At 50.1% G+C, this 9,977-nt stretch overlaps 1 long non-coding RNA gene across 1 annotated transcript; it reads left to right on the forward strand.

Moving 5' to 3' along the window:
• Positions 1-1,822: 1,822 nt before the first annotated feature.
• Positions 1,823-8,278, forward strand: LOC112543044 (uncharacterized). Its single transcript, XR_015795811.1, has 2 exons — positions 1,823-2,666; positions 7,853-8,278. It is a non-coding gene; the product is annotated as an uncharacterized LOC112543044 (long non-coding RNA).
• The last annotated feature ends 1,699 nt before the right edge of the window (positions 8,279-9,977 follow it).

Here is a 9,977-nt window from a genome sequence, read left to right on the forward strand (position 1 = left end):
CCAAAACGAACAGCGTTGTGTTTATTTAAATTGTCCTTATTAATTACTTACAGTGCCGGGGTCCTTCCCTGATTGCCCGGGTGAGCCCGAACAGTGGAGAATTGAACTCACCAAGGGATTGTCTTCATTGGGCAAGCTTTTTAGCCCAACCTCTCATTCCCCCTCCACCGCAGGAGTTGCTTAATTTAGGCATCACCAAGAGGAGGTTACATGTTAATAAGGATTAAGCATCTAGGACAGTGTTTCTCGCCCTTGACAACAACTTGAAGATGGGTGGACTTCAACTCCCAGAATTCCACCCATCTTCAAGTTGTCAAGGGTGAGAAACTTTGTCTAGGCAGTATTGGGCACCTGCTACAACCAAAGAGGGAAATAATTATCTAATCGGGGTTAGAGCAGAAAGTTTGTTATCTAACAACTTTCAGGAGTCAATAGGAAGAACTATTTTGTCTAAGCAGCCTCTCTTCCAGGGGTTAACTGAAAAGTGCAGGTCAATCACCCCAACAACGGCCAGGGCATTGTCCTGTTCAGACCAGATGAAACTGGCCAACCCAGAAGCTGATGGATCGATCCTGCTGGGTTCCAGGGAGCTCAGGCATGGCCATCATCGGGTTTAGCAGTGATCTGCTGGAGGTCTGGGATCTAGCCTTGATGCTGGAGGACCAACCTTCAATGGTAAGGAGGTGTCACGATCTGCGCAAGCAAGTATTGAAAGGCTATTAGAAAATCATTATAAAATTTACAGTGTAAACAAACAGCTAGGAGGTTAAAATGTTAGTTTAGACAAGAACCATGATTTGTATTCATTTGTTTCTCTCCCTGGGTTTCAGTGGCAGATGCAGAACTAATTTGGGAGACCTAAGAAATCAAGTGTGCAGTGCACGATCTGGGGCTGAGTTTGCCTGGCACGTGGAGCTGAAATACGATGGACCGGTTGGGGTCTACAACAGCATTGTCGGGATCTGCGCGAGCTACCAAGTAAAAGCTCTTAGAAAGTATGCTGAAAACGGTGCTTGGAATTGTGACGAATAGCTGATAGGTTAGAATGTTAGTTAAGGCAAGAACCATGATTTGTATTCCCGCTTGCCGGTTCCTGCCGCAAAAGTCGGAGGGAGGGAGAATCATGAAAGAAGACGGGCCAGGTGCACCGTGATCTCGGCGAGAGGCGCCGGCAAGGTCGGTCCGACGGCCGCGGGACCCGGGAAGAGGCGCGAAGAGTTCAAGCGGGGACAGCCGACCGGAGGGGGGTTAAAAGGAGAGCCCCGGCCGGGGAGGGCCACTCTCCGCAGTCTGGGGGGCGCCGTCTGCTGCTGCCCGACAGAGAAATCTCGGCTGGAAGCAAACGGGCCCCAGAGGGCTTGCCGGTCTTGGGAACGGAGCCTGCAGACCCTGACAAGCATTTTTCAACCTTGGCAACTTTAAGACGTGTGAACTTCAGCTCCCAGAATCCCCCATGCTGGAAGGAGCTCTTTTATCTTAACGGGCATATCTAAGTACCTTAGCTCAGTGTTTCTCAACCTCAGCAACTCTACGACACAGCCTTTAAGCAGGCTGGCTGGGGAATTCTGGGAGTTGAAGTCCACCCATCTTAAAAGCAGGCTGGCTGGGGAATTCTGGGAGTTGAAGTCCACCCATCTTAAAAGCAGGCTGGAAAGAGAAAGAGAAATCTCGGCTGGAAGCAAACGGGCCCCAGAGGGCTTGCCGGTCTTGGGAACGGAGCCTGCAGACCCTGACGCTCTGCGGATGGCGGGCGGCCGCGAAAGGCCGGGACGAGGCTTTCGGGGAGAGGCCTTTCCTGGAGATGGAGCCCGAGGAGCCCACCCGGATGGTGGGGCAGCCTGAATACGCTGCCAGGCGACCTCAGCGCCCTCCGGCAGGAGGTGAGGGGACTGACCGACCTCCTCCGCCGCTGGGCCGGACCCCGCGGGCCGCAGGGGGGGCCGGCGGAGCTCGCGTGCGGAGGGGAGGCGGCGGGAGCCGCAGGAGCGGCCATCCCGCCCCCGCCGCCGCCGCCCCCAGAGGACCCGCTGGGGCGCTGACCGGCCGGGCAGCGGAGTGGCCGCTGGAGATGCGAGCCTCGCCCGCTTCGTGGGGGCGCTGCGGAGGCGGTTCGAGGACCCCGGGCCGCCCTGCTGGGCCTGCGGCAAGCGGCCCGCAGCGTCGCCGACTACGCGCTGGAGTTCCGGGCCCCGCGGGGGAGCTCCGCGCCTGGCCCGAGGGGCTCAAGGGCTGCTGCTTCACGAGGGGCTGAGGCGCGAGGAAGCGCGCGCACCGCCGCGGAGGGGGCGGCGCACGCCGCGCAGGCCGAAGCCGATTGGACGTCCCTCCCCCCGGCCTTGAAGCGGAAGTTCGGCGCGCCGGCGCAGGCGCGAGGAGGAGAGGAGGTTTTTCCTAGAGCGGCGAGGCCGCGCGGCTGCTTCCGGTACGGGGGAGCGGGGCGCTTCGCCGCCGAGCGCTCCGAACCGGGCCCCGCGCGGGCCGCGGAGCCGAGGACGGCCCCGGGCAGCCCCCACAGCCCCGGGCGGGGGGGGGAACGGGGCGCCGCGGCAGGGTTAGACGGAGGCGCAGTCCCCGGATCCCATTCCCGATGAGGAGGGATCGGCGGGAAAGCGCGGCCCGCCAGACGCGGCCCCGACCAAGCGGAGGACACGGACGCGGAGGCCGGGGTGAGTGTTAGCACCGTAACAGTGACCGTTGTCGGTCAGTCGTTCAGTCGTGTCCGACCCTTCGTGACCCCATGAGCCGCATCGCGCCAGGCCTTCCGGTCCTTCGCTGCCTCCCTGCGTTGGCTCAGTTTCATGCTCGTTGCTTCGGGGATGCTCTCTAACCATCTCGTCCTCTGCCGTCCCCTTCTCCTTCGGCCTTCCATCCTTCCCAGCATCAGGGTCACAAAAGGGGCTCCAACATGCTTTCCAGAGACTCCGGTTCAGGGCGTGCCCACCCTTATCCTGGCAAATTTGGTAGCTATTTGCACCCCATTCGTAAAAGCCTGGGGTTGCAGGAGTCCGTCGGTTGATGCCATGCTGGGGCGGCTACTGGACTGAGCCTGTGGCTATCCAGCCAAAATCTCACTTCAGTTACTGCACGGGGGGTACATGGATCGGCCTCTCTGAAAAATTACAAACCCCCAACCTGTTCAAGCCCTTCTGCACTTCGTTTGTCTTCCCACCGGGCATTATGGATCAGGAGCCCCTCTTCTTAGGGCGCTGATCAGTCTCCCCGTTTCTGAAATGGGCAGGTTGTCAGTCGTGGTGATCGTAGATTTGCTGTCATGCTCCCTCTCTGCTGACTGTGGGGCAGCCTCCCTCCCACAGCACGTGGGTTTAAGTGCATGCTCTCTTAAGCTTTTCAATGTTAGGGTTGTTGTTCAGTCGTTAAGTCGTGTCCGACTCTTCGTGACCCCATGAACCACATTGCGCCAGGCCTTTCAGTCCTTCACTGCCTCCCTGAGTTTGCTCAGTTTCATGCTCATTGCTTCAGGGATGCTATCTAACCATCTCATCCTCTGCCGTCCTCTTCTCCTTTTGCCTTCAATCTTTCCCAGCATCAGGGTCTTCTCCAAAGAGTCCTCTCTTCGCATTAGGTGACCAAAATATCTGAGCTTGAGCTTCATTATCGATTCTTCCAATGAGCAATCAGGGTTGATTTCCTTTAAGATTGACTGGTTTGACCTCCTAGCGGTCCAGGGGACTCTCAAGAGTCTTCTCCAGCACCACAGTTCAAAGGCATCAATTCTTCGGCGCTCGGCCTTTTTTATGGTCCAGCTCTCACAGCCATACATTACTACTGGAAAAACCATAGCTTTGACTATGCGGATCTTTGTCGGCAAGGTGACGTCTCTGCTTTTTAATATGCTATCTAGGCTCGCCATAGCTTTCCTCCCAAGGAGCAAGCGTCTTTTAATTTCATGGCTGCAGTTTCTGTCTGCGGTGATCTTGGAGCCCAAATAAATGAAGTCTGTTACTGCTTCCATTTCTACCCCTTCTATTTGCCAGGAATTGATGGGTCCAGATGCCATGATCTTATTTTTTTTAATGTTGAGTTTCAAGCCAGCTTTTGCACTCTCCTCTTTCACCCTCATCAGAGCGACGCTAACAGCGTTAATGGACGAGCTGTTTGATCAGCCCCATCCTGGTGAACAGGTTGGAACTGCGGGTGGAGAAACTCAAAACCCCCATAGTGTTCAACCAGCTGGACGGATCTCCAGCAGGAGGGGGGGCTGTGCAATATTGCACAGAAACGTTTGAGCTGCAAATAAGAACCCACCAAGAGAAGCTTAGATGTTTGGTGGCCCCCAGGGGGCCATGCCCTAATCCTGGGGGCGAACTGGGTAAGGCGCTGGGACCCCAGGGTGTCCTGGAAGACGGGGCAAATGGAATCTATCTGGGCTCAGAAGCCCATAAGGGGGGGGAGCGTGGCGGCAGCTTCATGCAGCAAGTCACAACCGCCAACCTCTGACCCTGCCTTAATGAATGGCGTCCCAAAACCCTATCAGGACCTAAAGGCTGTGTTCAGCCAGAAGGAGTCAGACATACTGCCTCCTCATAGAGACATGGACTGTGCCATTGAAATTGAACCCGGGGCTAAATTCCCAAAGAAGAAAACCTACTCCATGACTCAAAAGGAACTGGCAGCCCTAAGGGAATTCATTTTATTTATTTATTTATTTTATTTTTAAAATTTTATTTAGCAGACTTATCCCCGCCCATCTCCCCCAATGAAGGTCTCATAGGAATTCATAGACCTAAATCTGGCTAGAGGATTTATCCAGCCAGCCAAATCGCAGATGGCGGCACCGGTACTTTTCCGGGAGAAAAAAGACGGGAGTTTGAGACTGTGCACTGACTATCGGGGCCTCACTGCTATCTGCAAGGAAAATAAATACCTGTTAGCCCTCATGAAAGATTTGCTGGCACAATTATCAAAGGGGAAAATATTTACAAAACTGGATTTAAGGGATGCTTATTTTAGGGTTAGGGTTGATGAGTGGGAAACGGCCTTTAGCACCCCTATTGGTTGTTATGAGTATAAGGTCATGTCCTTCGGGCTTTTGGGGGGCCCTGGGGTCTTTATGCAACTAATTAATCAAGTGTTACATGAGTTTTTATTTTGGGGGATACTTATTCACCTGGATGACATCCTGATTTACTCTGACAATTTGGAAGAGCGTATAAAACAGCCCGTCCCACTCGGTCCAGCAGAAGGGGCAGGTTGCAGACCCCACCGGTCAGGGAATTCCGATTGGTGGGGTCTAGGCAGAGGGCCTTTTCTGCTGCAGCGCCTGCCCTATGGAACATCCTGCCTCCCGAGGTCCGGTGTGCCCCCTCCCTCGTGGCCTTCAGGAAAAGGATCAAATCCTGGCTCTGCCAGAAGGCCTGGGGGCCAGAGGGGGCCCGCACCTGTGGAGATGGCTGGTGGGATGATGGGTTGCCTCCCCCCCCCCAGCATCTTACAGGTTTTTTAGGGCTAAAATCATAGGAGGTTTTTAGGGCATTTTTAATATATGTTTTTTAATTATTTATAGATTGTATCCATGTTTGGAGAGACCTGTGTTTTTTCTTCTTTTTTTTATTGTGAGCCGCCCAGAGTCACCCGCTGGGGGAGATGGGCAGCATACAAGTCTGAAAATAAATAAATAAATAAATAAAAACTAGTGCGTAAAGTGTTAAGAAAATTGCTAGATGCACAGTTGTATGCTAAATTGTCAAAATGTGAATTTCATAAAATCCAAGTGGACTGTCTGGGGTATCGTGTATCCCATGCAGGAATTGAAATGGACCCAGCAAAGGTGAAAGATGTAATTGGTTGGGAAGCTCCTAAAACCAGGAGACAGCTGCAGAACTTCTTAGGCTTTGCTAACCTCTACCGCCAATTCATCCCAAACTTTGCACAAGTGACATTGCCCCTCACAGATTTTTTGAAAACCAAAGGAAAGGGGACACCTAAAGCTCAAAAGCCCGGGGCACCACTGACATGGACTACCAAGTGCCAAAATGCATTTGAAACACTCAAACCCCTATTCCCGGCTGAGCCAGTTCTCAAACACCCAGACCCTGACCGGCCCTTTGTAATTCAAGCTGATGCCTCAGACACAGCAATAGGAGCAGTGCTGCTCCAAAAGGAAAAAGGGGGGCCCCTCAAGCCCTGCGCTTATATCTCTCGTAAATTCACAGAAACAGAAAGGCGTTGGCTGGTATGGGAAAAAGAAGCCTTCGCAGTTCGCTGGGCTCTATTAACTTGGCGACACCTCCTGGAAGGATCGCCTCACCCTTTTGAGGTATGGACTGATCATAAGAACTTAGAAGCTCGAACAACACCCAGGAAACTTTCCCCCAAGCAAGTGTGCTGGGGTCAGTTTTTCAGTCGATTCAAGTTTACTCTAAAATTCATTCCAGAAGGGAAAAACTTTCTGGCTGATGCTTTGTCTAGACTTCCCCAACACAACAGCCAGCGAGAACAGATAGTGGCGCCGGTGATTCCCAAAACCCCATCAGGCTCGGTGGCACTCCCTAGAGCCCAGGCCAAGCAAACAAAGCCTACTCCAATAAGTGAATTGCTCACGAAAATAAACACTGCTTTAGAAACAGATGAATGGTTTCAAAATGATAAAAATTCCTTAACAAAGGAACAGGAGGCATGGTGGATGGGAGATAAATTGTACGTGCCCTCTCAACTGCGCAAGGAAATTTTACAAAGAGGCCATGATGATAAAACATCTGGGCATTTTGGTTTTGTGAAAACTTTACATTTATTACGCAGACAATTTTGGTGGCCTACAATGAGAAAGGATATAGCTGAATATGTCAACACATGCCCCACATGTGCCATGGCAAAGAAGTGGGGAGGAAAACCTTTAGGACTATTGCAGCCAGTGGCTACCCCTCACCAACCCTGGAAAGAAATTGCCATGGATTTTATTGTTGATTTACCAGAAAGTAATCACAAAACAGTCATATGGGTAGTCATAGACCTATTCTCCAAACAGGCACATTTCATTCCATGTGCCTCCATTCCAAAAGCTAAAAAACTAGCCAGGATGTTCATTCAACATATATGGCGCCCCCAGAGGGTAATTTCAGATCACAGGACACAATTCACTTCAAAATTTTGGCGTGAATTTATAAAAATGATTGGCTTTACACAAGCCCTGAGTTCGTTTCCATTAAAAATTTTTCCTGAGCTATCTACAGATGAATGGATTACCAGCATCACCAATTTATGGCCTTTGATTGTCAAAGCACTTCAAAATGCCCGAGAACAACATAAAAAGTATGCTGATCGTAAATGTGCTGTACAACCACCTTGGAAGGTGGGAGACTAAAGTATGTCTATCAACAAAAAACTTAAAAAGCACTCAACCATGTAAAAAACCAGGACCAAAATATGTTGGACCTTTCCCTATTGAAAAAGTCATCAGTCCTGTTGCTTTTAAATTAACTCTCCCAAAAAACTACAGAAAGATTCACCCAGTTTTCCATGTCAATTTAGTAAAACCTTACAAAGTTTCCATGACAATCAGCCTCCCAAGCCCATCACAATTGGGGGAGAAAGTCATTTTGAAATACAAGCCATACTGGACTCTAGAAAACACAAAGGCAAATTGCAATATTTAGTGCAATGGAAACACTTCCCCAAAACACACCATGAATGGGTGGATAGCCACCACGTTAAAGACCCCAAACTCATTAAGGATTTTTACAGTAAATATCCAGAGAAACCTAGATAAACAATAACAACTTATATTGTATATATTAATTACTTCTTCCACAGTTTATTGTACATATGCATTCTTTGTATTGTTGCATTCTGATGTTGCATTTAGTATATGGTATATATGCATTCTTTCTTTCAGATTTTATTTCGAATGTGATGACATTCATCTTGTTGGAGAGCAGCATGTCAGGATCTGCGCAAGCAACTACTGAAAGGCTATTAGAAAGTCATCATAAAATTTACAATGTAGACAAATAGCTAGTAGGTTAGAATGTTAGTTAAGACAAGAACCATGATTTGTATTCCCGCTTGCCGGTTCCTGCCATAAAAGTCAGAGGGAGGGAGAATAATAAAACAAGACGGGCCAGGTGCACCGTGATCTCGGCGAAAGGCGCCGGCAAGGTCAGACGGCCGCGGGACCCGGGAAGAGGCGCGAAGAATTCAAGCGGGAAAAGTAGACTAGAGGGGGGTTAAAAGGAGAGCCCTGGCCGGGGAGGGTCAGTCTCAGCAATCTCTGGAATGCTGTATGCTGCTTCTCAATAAAGAAATCTTGGCTGGAAACAAATAGGCTCCAGAGGATTTACTGGACTTGGGAATTGAGCGTGCAGAGGGCCTTTGGCTGATAAGATCAACCTGGAGGAGAAAGACTTGACTTCATTGCCTTATTGGCTGATAGGCTCAAGGATGGATTACTGTAATGCACTCTCTGGGGGGAGGCCCTTGAAGACAATCCAACCTTTGTTTGAAAACCTCCAGGGACGCAACCCCCAAGGCTCCAGTTGTTCCATGACTTAACAGCTTTCACATTTGGGAAAGTTCTCCCTGGTTTGGAGGTTGAGATGCAGGAGGACATCTGGAAGGCCCCAGATCAAGAAAGGCAGGCAGTGCAACTGGGCCTCGGTGCCTTTACATAGGCGTCTGCTACAGGCCATAATGATGCATACGCAGCCATGGCTTCCTCTGTTGGCCTCCCCTCATCAGTGGTTTATGCTGAGCATCTCCCAGAAGACAACCCCAATAGCCAATGGGTTGTTCCTGGGCACCAAGAGGTCCTCAGACACCTCCCTTGGCCCCCACCAGGCTCTTGCTGTACCTGACTTATTTTTTAAGATCACTTTTGATTTTAGAAAAACACACAATACCCCCAAGTAGCTGGTTTGCTGCAATCGAAAGACCTGCCTCCAGCGTAGTATTTATTAGATTTATATCCCACTTCCTGTGGGGGAGATGTCAGCGAGACCTCTGACGCTACTCCGGAAAAGACTCTGCAATCTCTCAAAACATTTGTAACGGTGACTGGGGGGTTATTTTAGGGCCAGTCTGCAGCCCTTCGGTCTTGCATCCTGAGAAAGAGATTCAAACAGCTCTTGGAGACGTTGCCTTGATGAACTCGCTAACAGAGGAATAAAGGTGCCAGCCCTTGAGAGAAAGACCTGGGGCTCTTGAAAGACCACAGATTAAGGATGAGCCAGCAATCCCTTAGGGATGTTTTGCGTAAAAATGAAAAAAATGAACTTGCGATTTAGGGCTTTGGTGATTAGACAGGATAGATTATAGAGAGAAGAGAGTCACGATGTAAGTTAAGAGAGGTTAAAATATGATTGCAATTATAACTGCTGCGAAGAGTGTCAGAAGCTGTCTTTTTTCTTTCTTTTCTGTTTCTTTTACTCCCCCCCCCCTTGTACTTTTGGCTTTCTCTTTCTTTTCTAGTTTTTAATCTTTCTTTTAAAAAGTTTTAACAAAAATAATAGATAGATAGATAGATAGATAGATAGATAGATAGATAGATAGATAGATAGATAGATAGATAGATAGATGATTTGCTCAGTGTTTTTCAACCTTGGCAACTTGAAGACCTGTGGACTTCAGCTCCCAGAATTCCCCAGCCACTGGCTTGGATGGATGGATGGATGGATGGATGGATGGATGGATGGATGGATGGATGGATGATAGTTGGGCTGCATCAACAGACACACAGCGTAGTGTCAGGGACACAGGAAGTGATAGAACCAGCGGGTGGAAGCTGTCCAGTGAGAGGTTGATATGTGGACCAAGGAGAAATTTCCTGACTCTGAGAGCCACGAAGCAGTGGAACAGGCTCCCTCCTGATGACGTGGGGGCTCCATCCTTGGAGATCTTCCAGAAAAGGCTGGACAGCCCTTTGTCCAGAATGGTCTGAGGATTCCTGCCCTGGGCAGCGGGTTGGACTAGAAGACCTTCAAGCTCCCTTCCCACCCTGGGACTCCAGGATTAAAAACACAAGG

This window comes from Python bivittatus, unplaced genomic scaffold, assembly GCF_059951505.1.
Source record: "Python bivittatus isolate LINGU-HERP-01145 unplaced genomic scaffold, Pbiv_v1 ctg000240_np1212, whole genome shotgun sequence".
Classification (NCBI taxonomy): Eukaryota; Metazoa; Chordata; class Lepidosauria; order Squamata; family Pythonidae; genus Python; species Python bivittatus.